This window comes from Ochotona princeps, chromosome 8 (assembly GCF_030435755.1).
Source record: "Ochotona princeps isolate mOchPri1 chromosome 8, mOchPri1.hap1, whole genome shotgun sequence".
Lineage (NCBI taxonomy): Eukaryota > Metazoa > Chordata > Mammalia > Lagomorpha > Ochotonidae > Ochotona > Ochotona princeps.
The window spans coordinates 63,117,284-63,138,064 of record NC_080839.1 but is presented as its reverse complement, the minus strand read 5'-3'; positions in this window follow the sequence as shown (position 1 = coordinate 63,138,064).

Below are 20,781 nucleotides of genomic sequence, written 5' to 3'. Positions count from 1 at the left end.
TCTTCCGTCCGATGATTCACTCCCCAAGTGGCCTCAACGGCTGGAACTGAGGCAATACGAAGCTAGGAGCCAGGAGCTTCTTCTGCGTCTCCCACGTAGGTGCAGGATCCCAAGGCCTTGGGTCATCCTCGACTGCTTTCCCAGGCCACAAGCAGGGAGCTGGATGGGAAGTGGCGCCACCAGGATAAGAACTGGCACCCATATGGGACTTTAACTAGGCTATCATGTTGGGCCCGTGGTCATGTCTTAAACAGAAGAGAGAAGCCAGAAGGGAGAGCTGGTATATTATGTTTAGGGGAGAAAGGGGGCAGATGATAAGGAACTCAGTTGTGTAGAGTTTGGGACAACACCAGAGAAATGTGGAATTATCCAGTGGGCAGCTGAAACAGAGCAAATAGATGAGAGCTGGTAAGCCAGAGAGAGTGGGAATCCCCAAACCACTGAAGTTTTCACCAAAAGGCAGAGGCTGAGAGGGAGGGGCCGAAGGCAGTATGAGGAGTGCTGGAGAGCAGCCGCTTTAGGAAAAGCACCAAAGTGGAAGAGGAGCCAGCAGGAGAGGGGGAGAGCCAAGTTAGGGTACTGCTGTAGGAAACCTCTCACAAGACAGGACAGAGTCCTTATTGTTCACAGCTCCGGAGGCCGGGAGGCCCAAGGTCCGAGCAGCAGAGGATCTGGAGTCTCCTGCAGAGCCGGTGCTCACAGATGTGCCTTGGATGTGCTCTTTGCATGGCAGAAGGGGCCAGCGGGCTCCCTCAGCATCCTGCATAAGGGCACTGATCCTATCCCAGATCACTTCCTAAAACCCTACATTCCCCACCCCTTTTTGAAAGATTTATTTATTGGAAAGACAGAATTACAAAAAGAGAGATCTTCCATCCATTGGTTTTCTCCCCAAATAGCCACAACAGCCAGGGTTTAAGCCAGGACAAAGTCAGGAGCTTCTTCTAGGTCTCCCACGTGTGTGCAGGGGCCCCAAGCACTTGCATCGTCTTACACTGCTTTCCCAAGCACATAAGCAGGGTGTTGGATCAGAAGTGGATGAGGGCAGAATCAAGATGGCAGAATACGGTAAGGGCACATTTAAACAGACGGAGAAACATTTATCAGGATGAAGCAGAGAGGACACATTCCAGGAAATAGGAGAGGGCAGAACAACAGAGGGGTACCCGGAGACTGACAGACACAGGAAAGCAGCAAAAACAACAGTATGGTGTTGCAGTGACTGATACTCCAGTGGCTTTAAGCTAACAGCTATCTGAACTCCACCAGCAGCAGGAACTCCACCAGCAACCAGGTGGGAAGGGACATTCACTGGGAGCTTGGGAGGTAAACCCAGACAAAGAACTGTCCATCCTGCTGGTCCGTTTGATTTGACCAGAAGCAGAGATAGAGCAGCAGATCCCAGACGGGCAGTGCGAAAACAGGGTAGATTTCACAGCCCCCTCAGCCCCCAAGAGCCGAATTGGGCACCATTTTGCGTAAGGAGGCAAAGGCAAGGGAAAGGACTGAGCATACACTGAGCTGGGAGTGAACTCATTTCTGACTCAGTGAACTGCAGCAACGTGGCATTCTACAGGTTCCACCCAAGACAGGTCTGGGTAGCCCTCAGACCCTGATGACCAGCAGATCAAGAACTCTAGTAGTTGGTACGTCAGGCACCATTTTGTACACTGTGGCAAAAGCTTTAGGACTGCAGGGGACAACACTGAACTAACTGTGCATGTGCTGAGCTCGGGAGAACTCACTGAGTTCCACAGATTGCACTGGTCCCACAGGAAAATAATACCAACTGTGGCATCGTACCAGCCAAAATAGGTCCGTGTGGCACCCAGACCTAATATCCAACAGGTTCCAGGAAGATCAGTGCCACCACCAACCTAACTATATAGGACACCTGGTGTCTCTCTAATCCTGGGACCTGCTCCAACTGGAAGTGGGAGAAAGGTTGCAGAGACAACAGTGCAGCCTCAGCACGGTATCACAGGAGGTGGTGAGTGGTGAGCCAGGAGATGGGGCTGTGGAGACCATGGTGGAAATCTGACATAAGAATCCAGACCTGGAACTCGCTGGAGGCTGTGGCACAAGTGGCTGCAAACAAAGAGTTGTGTACCAACTGCAATAAGTAAAATCGCATTGTAGACCTGTGGGTGACACAGCTTAGAAACCTGCCCCAAGGAATTCAAGACTCTGCTAACCAGAAGTGCAATGACCAAGAGCAAAAGAAGAGACAAAGGCATAATGAACACTACCTAAAACTCCCCTGCAAAGGAGCAAAACCCTTTGCCAATCTCAGAGTTAACTGAGGAAGACATCGAGAAAATGGGGCATACAGAATTGATAAGACTCATTTTAAAGCTTCTGATCAAAAATGAGAAACACATACAAGAGTTGAAAGAATTTAAGGAAGCAATAAAGCAAATCAAGGCTGATATATCAGAAATTAAGAACACAGTAGAGCAAATTAAAAGTATAGTGGAGAGTCTCCAAAACAGAATGAAGCAAGCAGAAGAAAGAATCTCAGAATTGGAAGATATTTCCTGTCATCAGGGGGAAGCAAACAAAAAGCTGGAAGTAGAGCTGGATCAGGCCAAAACAAGTATTCAGGAATTGAAAGACACTATTATGAGGCCAAATGTAAGAGTTATGGGAGTCCCAGAAGGTGCAGAAAGAGAAGCTGAGTTTGCAAATGTATTTAATGAAATAATAAAAGAAAATTTCCCTAATCTAGAGAAAGAATTGGGAAACAAGATCCAGGAGGGGCACAGAACTCCCAACAGGCTTGATCAAAAGCAATCTTCACCAAGACACATGATCATCAAGCTCTCTTCAATTGAACATAAGGAAAAGATCCTTAAAGGTGCATGTGAAAAAAATCAATTGACATACAGAGGAATGCCAATTAAACTCACAGGAAATCTCTCATAGGAAACTCTACAGGCAAGAAGAGAATGGAGTGACATATTCCAGATTCTAAAAGAAAAAAAATTGTCGGCCTAGGATAACATAACCAGCAAAGCTTTCTTTTATCTTTGAAAATGAAATAAAATTCTTCCACAGTCAAGAAAAGTTAAAAGAATTTGCCTCTTCCAAACCTGCCCTACAAATGATACTTCAAGATGTTCTCTTGACAGAAAAGAGGAATAGCACCTACCAAAACCAAAGGCAAACGGGAAGAACATCCCAGTAAAATGACAGCAGAAGACTAAACCAATGAACAACCCATTCCTAGAAGGACAGGACCAAAGTACCACCCATACATGTTAAACTCTGAATGTAAATGGCTTAAGCTCAACCAAGCGTCATAGATTAGTAGACTGGATTAAAAAACAAAACAACATCTATTTATTGTCTGGAGGAGAAACACTTCACGAACAAAGATCAGCGGAAACTATTTCGCATGGATTTTGTTGTTTTTCTGTTAGTTTCATCTCTTCAAAACACTTTCTTCTGATTAAATCATTCAGTGACTCATAGATCATACAGCAGCATCATTTTCTTCAAGAAGGTTCTTGATTTTCATCTCTTCAGCTACACGTTAGTCATTTAGTAGCATGTTATTTAACTTCTTGGTGTTGTTAATTTCTTTTTTCTGCCTGATGTTGATTTTGTTTTGTGGCTGTTCATTTAAGGGAATGTATAGTAGCCTTGTAATGGAGACTATCATATCTAGTAACATGTCATTTAACTTCATGGCGTTGTAAGTTTTTATTTTTCTTTTTATTGTTGATTTTGTAATATGACTTTTCATTTGAGGGGATGTACAGTAGCTGTGAAATGGAGACTAACATATCCAGATGTGAGGATACAATGTAGTGTGCATTTCTACTTCCAGACAAAGATGGACTTGGAATGAAACTGTTCACTATATCTTGACAATAGGATTCTGGACTCTCTGCCATTGTCCATGCCCGCAATGATGGACATATGACTGTGTATGAAGAACTATATTTTAGTAATGATATAGAGGAACTAGGTGGGGGAAGGGAATTGGGGAGGGGATAAAGGAAATACCAGGAGCCTATGGAACTGTATCATAAAATAATAATAATAATAATAAAATGTTAAAAAAAAAAAAAAATAAAGAAGTGGATGAGCCTAGTCTTGAACCAGCACCCAAACAGGATAATTGCATCCCAGGCAGGGATTTTACCCATTATATCACAATGCCAGCCGCTCAGCCCACTTCTTAAGACAACTGCCTTCAAAGTTCAATGTGGATTTTAGGTCGGCCTAATCAAAGCACTATCATTAGTGTACACACACACACAGACACCGCCCCCGTAACAGAGCCCTTTTGAGATGCTGCCCACTGTGGGGTGGCCACAGACAAGGTATGACTGATGCAAAAGAAATAACCTGGGTACCTCTCCCCCACTCCGCTCCTTCAGAGAAGTACATTTGTAAGCTGCCTCCTTTGGCACAGCTGCTTTGAGTCAAGGGCAGACACTTTGTTAATTAGCTGCCTTGAGAAAACTGCCAACTGGTGGTGAATTTGAACCCAGACCTTCTGGAATCCAGGCACAGCATCCTTTCCTCTGCCCGAGGCCAACAAGAACCTGATGCAGGCCACAACCTGATCGCCATCTTCCCACTTGGGGTGAAATGCAAGCACATACCAAGAGGTTTTGAGGAGGATCAGAAGAGAGGAAAGGGGAGAAAGAAGGGAACAGTGAATCTAACTGGGATGAAGCTGTTGGAGGAGGCAGATCAACTGAAGCTCTAAACCCCTAGGGGCAAAGGCCTGACTTTAGCAGGAGCACAAACTTGAAATTAGGAAGAATTGTAGCACTCGTGTGCATGTGTGTAGGGGGTTGCTGTGGACATTTTGGGGGGACAGGGTGCATAGCTTCATCCTAGCCTCAGAGGGGCCTTCATGTAAAAAAATAAAGTTGGAAACCACGGATATGGAAACATCCAATTCCCTAATTGGATGCAGGACAATGCTACAGTTTATATGGTCCCCGGTCAGATTTTTATTGTTTTTGTTTTGTAATCTGCACCTAGAAATTGGCCCTAGCTAGGTCCGATTTCCCTGATGGGAGGCGGAATTCCCTCCTAAAAGTCTATTTTAAGGCAGGCGGGGCTGAGCAGCTCCCCGCAGGCGCCCCAGCACAACGCGGCCCATGGGTGCCCGTGCCCCAGGGCGATTGGGCGGGCGTGGGGGGCTGCGGGCGCGCGGCGGATGTCATGACTTACCTCAGAGCCCGATTTAGAAGCTAAAAAAAATCTCAGCAGGAAATAATGTGAGGCCTAAAATAGCAGCATCAACTGGGAGAGAGGCTGGGGAGTGGGTGGCATTTAAGACTCCTGCCGCGTCCTCCCCAGCGGCCCTTGACGAACCCAGCAGAAAAGGACAAAAAAGCCAGAGCTGCGTTTCTGCGGTGGGAGGAGGCGCTGGGCTGACAGCCACCTGCGGCGCCAGTCCCAAGCCCTCAAGGCCCTGCTCTCCAGACTCCAGGCCTGCTTTGTCCCCCTTCTCCTGCGCTTCTCCCTCCTGCCCTGTCATCCGCCCTACCTGCTCTCACTCCTGTCCTCTCTTTCCTCCTCCGTACCTTGCCCACTGCAGCCCCTCCATCTGTCCCATGACCAGTTCCTGCTCCTGTGCCATAAGCTGCCAGGAGGCCCTGGGTGCCTCTGCGGGACCACAGTAACAACCCCCACTCGTCCCATCTCCTGCTGAGTCTAAAAGAGCCTGATGTCTGAGGAGAGGCCACTGGAGTAGGAATTCCTTTTGCTGGGCAGCTGCCCTGCCACCTTGTTGCTGGCAGGGACCACCCTCAGTGTGAGTGCCCCTGGGCAGGCACTCTGCTGCTCAGACAGGCAGGGCAAGCAGCAGTATACCAGCTGCTAGCTGCCCACTGGGCAGTGGGTGCCTGTCCCTTCATTCCATCCTTATACCCTTCAGCTAAGTGCTGCTATTATTCGTATTTTACATATGGTGAAACTGTGATGCAAACAAATGAATTAACTTGGCCATGTTTGTAGAGTCAGTTGGTGCAAGAGCCAACATTTGGGCTCAGGCAGTCCAACAGCAGCATTCCTACTATTATTGAGCTTTAAAAGGCTACCCAGAGTGATGCTCCTCAAGTTAAACTTGAACTTGAACTAAGCCTCTTAGCTTAAGGCTCTGCTACTTGGATTTTCTTTCTGAAAAGTGATTTTTTTTCCCTTTTTTTTTATTTCTGAAAATAAGTATGAAGCATTACATATGCTTAGAAATTTCAGTTTTTGAAAAAAAAAATCCCATATTCTTATTTTTACTTCTCTGGGTGTTTTTCCCCCCAGCTGTTGCTCTACTGAAAACAAGCTCTTTCATTTTTTGCCAGTTTCAAATGCTGTGCGTCCTCATTACCATCTGGAATGGAGCAGGCATCCATTTGTGCTCAAGTGCACTGCCCACACACATATGTGCTCCGCTACTTCCCTCCTGCCTCACGCCTGTGTGGCTCTGAGGTTAATTGCTTGTGATTTGCCAAACAATCCAAGAGAGGTATATGGCTAATTTGGCATCACGCAAGCTTTGTTCTTTGAAGGTTGGATGTTGCTGGGATAAGCGATAAGAAATGGGAGCTAAGATTGTGGTTAGGGGGCCCAGTGTGGTAGCCTAGTGGCTAAGGTCCTCACCAGGATCCCTTATGAGCACAGGTTTTAATCCTGGCAGCCCCGCTTCCCATCCAGCTCCCTGCTTGTGGCCTGTGAAAACAGTCGAGGACAACTCAAAGCCTTGGGACCCTGTACCCACTTGGGAAATACAGAAGAGCTCCTGGGTCCTGGCTTCAGCTCAGCTCTGGCTGTTGCAGCCACTTGGGGAGTGAATCAATGGATGGAAGATCTTCCTTTCTGTCTCTCCTCGTCTCTGTATATCTGATTTTCCAATAAAAATAAATACATCTTAAAAAAAAAAAAAGATTGTGGTTAGGGGCATTGGCATCTCCACAGATTGAAAGGAAATATTAAATTGAAAGATATGTAGTTACCATGACTTAATAACTCACTGTATGCAATTTCTGCTTCACAGAAATAATCTGTAAATAACACACTAACCCTGTGACATCATCACCATTATTGTTCGTCATTTGACAGAGCTCAGTGTCATGTGAGGCTTAGAGACAAGATTCCAATGCAATTAACCAGCCACAAACTGCAAGTAAAAATGGGGCACTGTTTTTGCATGTTTTCTCCAAAAGGGAAATCTCTTTGTCATTTTTCTAATTATAAACCTCATCCAGTGGGCGGGAGTTAAGCTGCCACTTGGGTCACCCACATGTCATCGTGGAGGGCCTGGGCTCAGGCTCTGCTCTGCATCCCAGCTCCTTGCTGATGCGTCGCCTGGGAGACGGTGGATGGTGCTCCGGTCACTGGGTCCCTGCCAAGCACAGGGTCCTGGCCCAGCCCCAGCCCTCGTGGCATTTGGGAAGGGAGCGAAGCGGTGGAGAAGAGATCTGTCACTCTGTTTTTTCTGTCTTTTTTTTTTTAATGATTGTTTTTTAATAATGCTCATTGTGAGAACTACAATGACAGAAAAATATATTTTAAAAAAAAGTCTGTCCTCTTTATCCCCCCACTTCGTAGGCTTTTTTTTTTTTTAAATGTAGAGAGAGATAGACAGAGATCTTCCATCTACCGAATCACTCTCTCAATGAGTTTTCACCAGGCTTAAGGCAGGAGCTAGGAATTCAACCCAGGTCTTCCATGCGGGTAATGGGATTCCGACTGCCTGAACCATCATCTACCGTCTCCCAGGGCGGCACTTCAATAGGAAGCTGGATGGGGAGCAGAGCTGGGGCTTGGACCCAGACACTCCCATCTGGGAGCCAGGTGCCTCAAGTAGCATCATAACCACTGTGCCAGAAACACCACCCCCATTCAGAGACTTCAACACATACTTTTCCAGATACCTGGTTTCACAGCGTCATGTTCTTCAGTGGATATTCTGGCACATGTAAATGCATTCCAGGTGATCATTTCCATGATTCTAGCAATGGCATTGGTGGGTCAGAAGAAAGCAGCATTTACAGTGTGGTCACATGTTGGGGTGGACAAGTTATTATTTAAACCGCCGTATATAACAAAAGGTCAGGATGAAGTGGAAGTAGACTGTTACATTGCTGTTGACAGTTTTATTAGTTCATTCTTAAATCAATTTATTAACACACATTGAAAGACTTAAAAAATGTTCACCCCTGTTACCTTACAACATCACTTACTGTCTGTCCCAAGGACATTAGTAGATGAAAATGCAATTGCAGCATCTTAAGTGTCTAAAATTTGGGCATAGCTTTAATGTCCTTCAATAAGGGACTGGTTAAATAAATTATGGAAAAAGAAAAGCATATCCTTGTTAGAATATCATATCGTTACGAAAATCTAATAAAAATTCTTAAACTATAAAGTCAAATTTAAAAAGTAATAGACAAAATTACTTATACCATGTGATTACAATTTGTAGAAAAGGTAGTTATAAAGAGATACTAACAAAATGATGTCAGTGATATTAGTGTTTTGGGACTAATGTGTTTTTCTTTTCCATTTTTTCTGTAGTGTGGTTTGTTTTTATAGTAAAAAGTGCACTTGTTTAAAGACTGGAAACAGATGGAGATGGACAGCAGACCTGCTTTCTTTCTCCTCTCTGGGTTAGAGTTCTGCTTCTAGAATGTGAAGCAGGTAGACCAGATGTAGATGACGTCCACCATATCCCCATAGTGATGTGATGGTTTTCTGATTCATTCAGGTGTCTCTTTTTGTTACTGATTAAGCATGAAAACTCAGTTATCACATTGAAAATACAGCAGATTAGAATCTGTTCTGTGGCCGTTAGTTGAAGCTCTGCCTATTTGTGTCAAAGTATATCCAAGTTCGTGCATAGAGGAAAAGTGAATGTCTGAATCTGTCAGTCTTCCTAGATACACCTTTTAGTCTCAGCATCCCCACTGGAATGTAGGGCCCCCCAGGCTTGGGAGCCCTGGGACTGTGAGCTAGGAGCAGTAACTTCTTGGCTTGTCTGCACTTTGAAGGGTTGCACACCAGACTGGCTTCGAAGGGTCGGGACACTGATGGCCAGTGAGGCTCTCCCTGCCATGGCTGCAGGGCTGGGTATGGATGCAAACAGTGTCTTCTGCCGGTTGGAAGGCTCCTTGGAGCCTAGGACTGGTACCTGAACACTGAATGAATATGTGACGGAGGGAGTGGGAGAATACCTGTCACATGGCAGATCCAATAGGATTTCACAAACTCTGAAAAAGGCAAGCACTTGGGAGCAGCACGTTGTCAAGTCATTGATCTGGTGGGGGGGGTGTTAGGGAAAGGGCGGGGCATCAAGAGCGCTGCTGTGCTGGCACGGCCTTCGTCAGAGCCCCAACAGGGGCTGAGTGGGCTCTGACTCAGCTGCCTTGCTCACTGCATGCCAGCGCTGTGCTCTGGGAACGTCCTCTGAACCATTTCAGCTCAGCTGCATGTGGAGGAGGGTGAGATCTGGGCCAGTCCCTCAGGATGACTCACTTGGCTGAGTTGGAAGGAAGGGGCCAAGGTTCCACTTTGCTGCACCCCCACATCACCTCCCTAGTGTTCTCAGATCTAATGAGTAGGTCATGATTGCTCCAGTAATGGCTCCACCTCACCAGTGCTCCCCCCCACACACACTTGCTGGGTCACATGGCCACGATTTCCCTGGTTGCTTCGCATGGCCCTCTCCTAGCTGTGGATACCGAAGAGCAGCTTCTGAAGAGCCTCACAGGACTTATCCAGACCACTTGTCATTCTCTTCACCTCTCGGTGAAATTCAGACCCCAGGAAGCCTAGCAGAGCTATAAACACAACCATTCTTAGGGAAGGACCTGGAGGCTCCACAAGACATAGGAGTGAGGAGCAAGATGGCAGAATACGGTAAGGACACATTTAAACGGACAGAGAAATATTTAATCAAGATGAAGCAGAGAGGACACATTCCAGGAAATAGGAGAGGGCAGAACAACAGCAGAGGGGAGACTGACAGACATAGGAAAGCAGCAAAAACAACGGTGTAGTGTTGCACTGACTGATACTCCAGTGGCATTCAGCTAACAGCTATCTGAACTCCACCAGCAGCAGGAACTCCATCAACCAGGTGGGAAGGGACATTCACTGGGAGCTCGGGTGGTGAACCCAGACCAAGAACTGTCCATCCTGCTGGTCCTTTTGATTTGACCAGAAGCAGAGATAGAGCAGCAGATCCCAGATGGGCAGTGCGAAAACAGGGTGGATTTCACAGCCCCCTCAGCCCCCAAGAGCCGAATTGGGCACCATTTTGTGTAAGGAGGCAAAGGCAAGGGAAAGGACTGAGCATACACTGAGCTGGGAGTGAACTCATTTCTGACTCAGTGAACTGCAGCAACGTGGCATTCTACAGGTTCCACCCAAGACAGGTCTGGGTAGCCCTCAGACCTGATGGCCAGCAGATCAAGAACTCTAGTAGTTGGTACGTCAGGCACCATTTTGTACACTGTGGCAAAAGCTTTAGGACTGCAGGGGACAACAGTGAACTGTGCATGTGCTGAGCTCGCAAGAACTCACTGAGTTCCACAGATTGCACTGGTTCCACAGGAAAATAATACCAACTATGGCATTGTACGGGTCAAAATAGGTCCGTGTGGCACCCAGACCTAATATCCAACAGGTTCCAGGAAGATCAGTGCCACCACCAACCTAATTATATAGGACACCTGGTGTCTCCCTAATTCTGGGACCTGCTCCAACTGGAAGTGGGAGAAAGGTTGCAGAGACAACAGTGCAGCCTCAGCACGGTATCACAGGAGGTGGAGATTGATGAGCCAGGAGTTGGGGCTGTGGAATTCTTTGTGGTGGGAGGAGGGGAATTGGGGCAGGGATAAAGGAAATACCAGGAGCCTATGGAACTGTATCATAAAATAATAATAATAAAATATAAAATGTACAAAAAAAGACACAGGAGTGCCTTGGCATGGGGTACCAAGGACCGAGGGCTTGCCACCAGAAGGGCAGGGCTGCTCAAGGCCTGTCTGCAAGGGATGTGGTTGTCAGTGGGCTGGGGAAGAGGGACAGCACTGGCCAGTTTGTGACCTGCCAAGAAATGTGGCTGAAGGGAGCAGACAGAGGCAGGACATTTGACTTTATCCCAAGACCATGAGGATGCCATGGAGGGTCCTAAGTAACGGAGTGACAAAGTCAGATCTGGGGTTTAGAAACTTGCTGCTGAATGTGGTGTGATCAGTGGCTGGACCAGGGCTGTGGGAGGAGCTGTCTCCACAGTCTGTATGAGGAGGAGGTGCTTATGCAGCAGGGGGTGCGGGGGGAAGGAGGGCAGTGATGAGAGAGGAAGGGGCAGTGCCCAGAACTGTTCAGGAGGAGGGACACTTTAGGATGGTGTCCAATTGGCACCTAGTAAAGAGAAAAGCTGTCACTCTGGGATAAATGGCATAGGTTTAACTGAGTGTAAATGAGGCTGCAGTGCTACATGGGGGAGCAGCCACGTATAGATGTGACTGGAGTGGGGTGGGGTGAGATGATACAGGGCAGGACAGTCAAAAGCGACAGTGCCCCTGAAGAGCTGAGCACAGCAGCCACAGCCTTTACTGCAGCCTCCTAGGAGAAGGGCATTTTAAAGCAGCCCTGGTGCCCAGGAGGATCTGGGATAGGACAGGTGACTCACCTCCTGCAGCTCCAGGGTGCACTGCGCTGAAGGCATTCTGGGTCTTCCCTCCTCGGTGCTCCCTTTCCTTTGTTCATCCAGCGCTGGGCTGTGTGGGTCACCCTGGAGCACACAGCCTCAGCAAGCAGCCAAGACCAGGCCTCGCAGGAGTGTGCCTGTGCCGTGCAGCTGCGTGTGGCTCCTTGAGCCCCCTTCAGCCCTGGAGGTTTGCAAAAGGGGTAGGCTTTCCATAGCTGGCAAAGAGAGAAAAACATAAGACTCAACTCAGTGAAATTTGCATTTCAGATAAAACAAGAATCATTTTGTGGGCCCGGCGGCGTGGTCTAGCGGCTAAAGTCCTCGCCTTGAAAGCCCCGGGATCCCATATGGGCGCCGGTTCTAATCCCGGCAGCTCCACTTCCCATCCAGCTCCCTGCTTGTGGCCTGGGAAAGCAGTTGAGGACGGCCCAATGCATTGGGACACTGCACCCGTGTGGGAGACCCGGAAGAGGTTCCAGGTTCCCGGCTTCGGATCGGCGCGCATCGGCCCGTTGCGGCTCACTTGGGGAGTGAAACATCGGACAGAAGATCTTCCTCTCTGTCTCTCCTCCTCTCTGTATATCTGGCTGTAACAAAATGAATAAATCTTTAAAAAAAAAAACATATTTAAAAAGTTTTTTTTGCAAGAAAAAAAGTATTTTTGTCTATCTGAAATTCAGATGTAACCAGGTATGTGCCCCAGCTTTTTTAAAATTTATTTTATTTTTATTGGAAAGTCAGATATACAGAGAGAAGGAGGGACAGAGAGGAAGATTTTCCATCCGATGATTCACTCCCCAAGCAGCCATCACGGCCAGAATTGTGCTGATGCAAAGCCAGGAATCAGAAACTTCTTCATGGTCTCCCTTGTGGGTGCAGGGTCCCAAGTCTTTGGGCCAGCCTCCACTGTCTTCCCAGGCCACAAGCAGGGAGTTGGATGGGAATTGGGGCCACCAGATTTTGAACTGGTACCAATGTGGGATCCTGGTGTGTGCAAGGCGAGGACTTTAGCCACAAGACTACAATGCTGGGCCCATGCCCTAAATTTTTATTTGCTATATTTGGCAATCTGGGTAGAGGTGGCTTGCTGTGGCTGCACACCAGGGCCTTGGGGCTTTTCCTTTGTCTGGGATCATGGGAAGAACAAACCTCTGCGTCCCCCCACCTGCCCTGAGACCTTAGGTGGAGTTCAGGGCCCCATAGCAAAGCCAACCCTGTCCCTGATGGCCCCCAACTTCTGGCTCAGTCCAGTGGACATCAAACTCAGGCCACTGCTTCCTCCACATACCAGTGGATGGATAGAAAGCTTCATGTTCTGTTAGTTGGCCTAACCTAAGAAGGGACCAAGACTGTCCTCCAGCCAGCAAACTGTGACAGTGTCACGCTTGGAGCCTGTGCTGAGGGCCCTGTACTAAAGGACTCTAGGAAAAGGAGACTCTGCTCTTGTTCAAGGCAAGGGAGGGGGCAGACCCTTGTTTGTCGGGAAGCCTGCTGTTGGAAAACCCTAGCGCCACGCTGGCCTGCATGCCCTGGCATTCAAGGAGCATTCTAGTGTTTGATCTTGTCTGATCTTTGCCATGTGGGGGTCAGATGAGCAGAGATGGTGTTCTCGGCTGTTCCCTATTCCCTTCATGATGAACAAACAGCAGTTGTGGGGGAAGTCTTTGCCTGTGGCCTTGCATCCTGGCTCAGAGAGGGGTGATGGCTGGTATGGAACTTCAGGGGAGCCACAGTCGATGCTGTGGGTGAAGGTCCCATTTCCACAAAGGGGGCAGGCCTCAAGTCTTGCTTTAAGAACCAGGTTCATGGACGCAGCATGACAGCCTAGCGGTTAAAGCCTCACGTTGCATGTGCTGGGATCCCATGTAGGCACCAGTTTGTGTCCCGGCTGCCCCACTTCCCATCCAGCTCCCTGCCTGTGGCCTGGGAAAGCAGTGAAGGATGGCCCAAAGCCTTGGGACCCAGCACTGGTGTGGGAGACCCAGAAGAAACTCCTGGTTTCAGATCAGCTTGGCTTCAGCCTTTGTAGCCACTTGGCGAATGAACCAGCAGATGGAAGATATTTCTATCTCTCCTTCTCTCTATAGATCTGACTTTCCTAAATAAAGTAAATCTTGGGGGAAAAATGAACCAGGTTCAGAAGTCTGCCCCCCTGCCCAGATCGTAAGCAAAGAACAGGGGCTGCTTCCCACCGCGGGTAGAGGAAGGCTTCCACAGGTCAAGGCTCCTCCCCAGTCCCTCCCAGATGTGGAATGAGTAGTGTAATCTTGACGAGCATCTGCTAGGGTACAAAACAGGTGCAGTGAGTGCTGTGGTTGGGAACTAGGAGTACCTAAGAGAAAAGCCTGGGGCACCAACTGCCAGGACAGCACTCTGCATACGAAGACAGCAGTAAGACAAACACGTGCAGACAGATAAAGCACTATTGCTTGTCTGTGGACTCTTTTGACCCTGGTTAATACAATGCAAAACTCAGTCCTTTTGCAAGCCACCAGAATAAAGTCTTTTCCTGCCAACAATGAGGGTACATGGGCCAATCTTGCTGTCCAAGTTAGATCAACCAAAGGCCCAGTCACTGATTTGCAAATGGGAAGTGACGTCTCTGTGAGGATGAAGTGGAACCGCTCCCCTTTTAGTTTGGATTGGAGGTAATTCAGTGCCTCATTTTCACTCTTTCATTAATAAAATTTCAAACAATAAACACACACCACAGTCCAAAGAACATGGACAGCATGTAATTCTGTGTTGACGCGTTGGTCTGTAAGTAGCTAGGACTGCGTGTAGATTTCTAGCAAAATGAGCTTTCACCCAGTGCTTGGAGGCAGGGAGAAGGGATGTTAATTAAGAACAAAAGGGGAGGGCAGAGCCTTCCAGTATGTGTACTCCGGGATTGGACTATACTTACTTAAGGAACCCCGTGTCCCGGGCTATGGGGTTACCTCCCTGGGATTTGCCTTCCCCAGCAGACACCCCCAGTTCTTGTGTCTCCTCTGTTATCGAGTTCCCAGAATGCCTTTCTCCTTAGCATTTTTCCTCTATAGCTGAAGGTCAGAGAAACAATGGTAGTAAGATAAAGCAGACACGGGTTCAGCACAATGGCTCAGTGGTTAAATCCACACCCTGGAAGTACTTGGATCTTATATGGGCTGCTTCACTTCCCATCCAACTTCCTGCTTGTGGCCTGGGAAAGCAGTGCAGGATGGCCCAAAGCCTTGGGACCTGCAACTGCATGAAAGATCTAGAAGAAGTGCTTGGCTTTGGATTGGCTCAGTTCTGGCTATTGTGGCATTTTGGGGTGAACCAGCGGATGGAAGATCTTTCTCTGTGTCTCTCCTCTCCATAAATCTGACCTGCCTTTTCAATAAAAAGAAATCTTGAAAAAAAAAAAAGCAAACATTAAGCTATTGTATTTGTTTAAAAATGTAATTTTTTTAAGATTTATTTTCATCACAAACTCAGATATACAGAGAGGAGGAGAGGCAGAGAGGAAGATCTTCTGTCCGATGATTCATTCCCTACGCGACCACAATGAGCCGGTGCTGTATAAAAATGTAATTCTATGTTTTATATTTGTCAGTTAAGACTGTCTTACAGATACACAATTTTGTAACTTTTTGTTTGTTTTGTTTTCACTTTATACCAAATCATGTGCATTTTCTCAGGTCATAAAAAGGCATTTAAGGATAGGGGAGACCAATATAGACACTTTGGTATATTTGTAAATAAAACAGGAGATAGGAGCACTGGGCACCAGTGTGGGTTAAACTGCTACCTGCAATACAGGAATTCTGTATGAGAGTCTGTTGGAGTCCCTGCTGCTCCACTTCTGATCTGGCTCCCTGATAAAGTGCCTGGGAAAGCAGAGGAAGATGACTCAAGTCCCTGGCACCTCATGGGAGACCCAGATGGAATACTAGGCTCCTGGCTTCAGCCTGGTCCAGCCCCAGTTGCTGCAGGTATGAACCACTGGAACAACCCCAACCTCTTAACGCTCCCTTCACCAACCCTGTAATTCTGTTTTTCAAACCAATGAACAGTTGGGGGAAGAAAAAGGTAGATTTGAATGGAGATGTGGGACTCAAAGATATTAGAAGATGACAGAGTTTAGGCAAGCGTCCAAGTGGGGTGAGTCAGGACTGGGAGAGGCACAGTCGCCCCTTGCTTCTACTCTCCCCTTGCAGCAGCCCCAGTGATTCCCCAGAGACCAGCCCACATGAGTCTTGTTCAATAAGTTTTTCTGGTTGGCGATAACTTGAGAATTTAATTACTGCAACCAAAATTGGGCTGGGTTTGTCTTGGCTGTAGTCTTTCAAGAGGAACCAAGGGGAACATCAAGTGTACCTCCCTGGTAGAGGTGAGAACTCCGAGCCAGACAGCCCCTGCCATGGCAGACGGTGGGATGCATTCTCAGGGGGCACCTTTGATTTCCTCCCCACTACCCAGTCCCTGCACCAACCCCATAGTTGCTGTCCCTCTCCACTCCCACCAGTGAGACCTCACTTCTTGCTGTGTATTGGAAGCATGTCATTCATCTGTTCAACAAGAGTGCGTTGAACAGGTGCCAGCCTCTGGGCTGTGCTGATCTTGTAAGGCACATTCGTATTCTGGAGAAGTTCCCAACACCTCAACACTCAGCTCAAGGGACCACAGACACTGCCCAAATTTTTGTCTGATTCTCCTCAGTTCACAGATCCTTCTAATAAACAGTTTGGCACAAGCACAGAATTCCGCATAGGGTGGTACCAAGCCCTTGAAGCTTTGTTTGTGATTTAAGGGTCTGTGTGCCCCAGTTGCAAACACTTAATTTCCTTTGATCTTCTTCATCTTACAGATCCTGAAACTCAGCCCTACAGAGGAAAAAAAAAAGATTTGTCACGTCTGAGCTAGCTCCTGAAAGCCACAGCTCTGGGATCCCTCACTGCTCCACCAGGCCCTCCCCCTCCCTTGCTGGTTGGTGGAACTGGCCAGGGAGCTTGCATGCTCTGGGCCAGTTCCTTGTCCAGCTGCCAAGCTTGAGGTTGCCAAGCCTGAGGCCTCGGCTCCCCTGTCACCTGTGCCTGCTGAGTCACAGAAGCAGGAGGCCAGGGGCTTCCCTGAGCAGTTATCCTGGCCCTGATTACCCCATCTCACTCGCCCCTAGACGTTAAGGAAACAGGATGTGTCTTCCTGTAAAGTCATTTGTCTCCGAAGGTGCTTTGCATACTGGTAGGGACACGATGGTCATTCCCTGCCCATTTCCTCCCTAGAGAAAAGAGTTCCCATCACAGCTTTTTGTGTTGGAGAGGAGGCAGCTGTGTGTGCCCAGCTGCTGCAGCCCTTGGGGGTGTCTTCCTGATGATGTTAGTGGGGGGTGCTCCAGCAGTGACCTTTCCCCACACCCAGGCTTGCCCAGGAAAAGGAGCTCTTGCAGAGTGGTAAGCAGTCTGTTCCTGTAGCCCTTCAGGGTCCTGAGTATCCGATGTTTTTCTTTAGGACACCATCCTGAGAAGCAGGTGCTGGGAGAGAGAATGATGAGGATGGGGTGATGATAAATGCTCAGTGCTTCCTATGTGTCGGATGCTGCTCTAAGGACCTTCTGCCCGCAGTCAAATAATCCACACCACAACCCTGAGAGATTTCTTGTCATTGTCCCCATGGGGAATCAAGATTCAGAGAGGTTAAGTAACTTGCCCAAGGTCAGTCAGCTGCTGGGGCACAGAGAAGATCTGAACCCAGCCAGTCTGGCTCCAAAGTCTGGGAGAACAAATACTGTGGGATGGAGATCAGGGAAGCAGGAAGTCTGTTCTAACCCTCAAGGCTGGGCATGGCCTCAGCAATGCTGCCTCACAGCATTGTGATATGGTACTGGCTACAATGCTGCCCTTCCCCCCCACCCCCAACTCCTACCAGGATCCACCAGTGGAGGCAGTGGACAAACAGTCCCAGCTGGGTTGAAAAGAGAGAGAGCAACAGAGGAAGGCAGAGATCATCCATGTGCTGGTTCACTCCCCAGACGGGCCCAGTGAGGAGCTAGGCCAGGCTAAAGCCAGGGGCCAAGAATTCCATCCATGTCTCCCAGATGGGTAACAGCAGCCCGTGTGTTTGGACCATCCTCTACTGCCTCCCAGGGACATTAGCTGGGAGATGGATCAGAAGCTGAGGTGGGACTGAGTCTTAAACCAGAGATATTCAGTGGCTTTACCCACTGTGTCACAATGCCCGCCCTTGGCCATCTGGCTTATTCATGTCAGAATCCTTAGCACTAAGCCCAGTGCTAAGGTGATACATGGTGAATAATTAGTAGGTGTACAGTGACCACAGCATGTTACAAAATAATAATGTCTAATACACAAGATAGTGTGTGTTAAGTATGCTGTAAATATTGTCCAGAAGGATTTATCTCAGACTGTTAACAATGAATTTCACAGAACTTAAGGGGTACAGGTGATTTTTAATCTCTTTATTCATATACATACATTTTCCAAAACTTCCCGAATGGACATGTATTACTTTTGTGTAAAAAAGGAAGTGCTGGTGCTGTGATGCAACAGTGCTTGCCCACAGCATTGAAATCCCATACAGGCACCAGTTCAAGTCCCAACTGTTCCACTTCCTATCTAGGTCCCAGCTAATGTGCCTGGGAAAGCAGCAGAACATGGTCCAACTGCTTGGGCCCCTGCACCACGTGGGAGATTTGGATGAAGCTCCTTACTGTGACCTGGCTGTTTCTGTGTAGTGAAACAGACTTTTCTGTGTAATTCTTCTTTATCAAATAAATAACTCATTTAAAAATAATAAATGATTTTAAATTGATTTTGAATAATAAGAGATAGGATTTAGCAAGCACTTAGGCATGTCAGAATTTAGAGCCTGTACTGTGTTTGATTCCCATGGCTGTCCTCTTAATGAGAGCTGTTGGCTTCATCACCATTTTAGATGAGAAAACCAAGGCGCAGAGAGGCCTGGGAACTCACCCTAGCTAGCCTGGGCAGCACCCGGGGGAGCTAAGCTTGGCCCAGCTGATTGGACTCCACAGCCGGTATGTGGGAGGGCAGTATCTGCAGGCTATGCCTTTAAGAAAAAAAAAAAGCTTTTAAATTTTGGAGTAATTTCAAACTCAGTGTAATGAACATATTAATAATGTAATGAATAGTACTGATAATGTTATTAATGTTGATAATAATTTTAAAGAATACTATGATAATTTTCTTTTAATATATTTTAAAAAGATTTATTTATTTATATTGGAAAGTCAGATCTACGGGGAGAAGGAGAGACAGAAGGAAAGATCCTCCATCTGCTGGTTCACTCCCCAAGTGGCTGCAATGGAGCTGAGCCAATCTGAAGCCAGGAGCCAGGAGCTTCTTCTGGGTCTCCCACACCATTGCAGGGTCCCAAGGCTTTGGTCCATTCCCAACTGCTTTCCCAGGCCACAAGCAGGGAGCTGGAAGGGTGATGGTGCAGCTGGGATATGAACCAGTGCCAGTATGGAATCCTGGTGCATGCAAGATGAGGACTTTAGCCACTAGGCTACCTCACCAGGGCCTAGATTTTTTTTTTTAAATGAAAACTTATTTTTATTGGAAAGGCAGAGTTACAGAAAAGAGAGACAGAAAGACCTTCCATCTGCTGGTTCACTCCCAAAGTGACCTCAATGGCCAGAGCAGAGCTGATCCGAAGCCAGGAGCCAGGAACTTCTTCTGGATCTCCTATGTGGGCACAGTGTCCCAAGATTTTTCCCAGGCCACAAGCAGGAATCTGGATGGGAACTGGAGCAGCTGGGACACCAGCAAGCACCCATGTGGGATCCTGGCACATGCAAGACAAAGACTTTAGCTACAAGGATACCGCACCAGGCCCAGCACCATGAATTTCTGAGTATCCCTCTGTCTGCCTGGTTCGGCAGTAATTAATGTTCTGACACTTGTGCGCTATTACTCACTTGTATTATTTTTAATAAGTCTTATTGAGCTATCAGTTACGTACTGTACAACCTGCTCACTTAAAGTGAACCAAGCCATGGCCTCTAATATGTTTGCAGAGGCAAGCAACCATCATTATAATCCCCATAACAAGAAGCCCTGTGCCCTCTAGCTGTCCTGGGGCCCAGCCCCCAGGCAACACCTGTCCGTCCACATCTGCTTGCTCTGGCTGCTGTGTGTACATATAAGGGGTCTTCAGAACTTTCCTGAAGATGCATCCTATACAAAAACCACGTACAGGGTTCAAAAATAGCGGCATCTGATTGGGTGAGGACATTGCCACTAACTTTTTGAAGTGCCTTCCTCACATCAGTTGTGGTCTTGGGGACTCACTTTTTTCACATGGAATGAGTTTTGCGAGATTCATCCATGTGGCCACATGTACCAGTGCCTTACTCTCCTTTCTGTGGAAACCCAGCTCAGTGTATGGTGCTGCACGGCCTGGGCAGATGGCTAATGCAGTTGCTTCTGGATTGGGCTAGTGTGAACCACGCTGCTATGGACCCTGGGGGCAGGCTTTTGTGAGAATTCCTCGCGGGCATCAGACCTGGGAGTGTGGTTGCTGACTCATGCTTACCTGTTGGAAGCATCATCATCATGATGATGGGCCCATTGTTATTAGGCCCGAACCACTTTGAGTGTAAGTGCCAGACACATCCCTAAATATCAAAGTGAAAAAAATCCCAGGGCATTCTTTGTCATGAGCACATTTCAGTTGAGGAAATTCAGGAAATCGAACAATGATGCAATATTACTGCGCAGTATCCGGTCCATAGTCAAATGCTGCCAGTTAATGCCCTTCAGAGTACCTCCCCTCCCCCCAACCGAGATGCAATCCGGGATCCTGGACCTCTCATGGCATTTCCGTGTTCCGTCTCTCTGATTTCCGTCTCATGTCTGGTGTTGGGTGGATGAGTGCTAAGCCTTATCCTCTGCCTAGGCTCCGAGAGGCACACTCGCACAGTGGCACCAGACCTGGCCGCGCCAATGGACCTGGTACTCTTCAGCTGCAGGGCCCCATCGCAGCCCTGGACCAGGGAGGGAGCACTGGTGGTGGAAAATTCCTCTCACCTGGAGTTAGAAGAGGAGGCGGTGGCGTTGGGGCGTGTTCCCACCCTTTCCCGGGAACAGCCCCAGAGG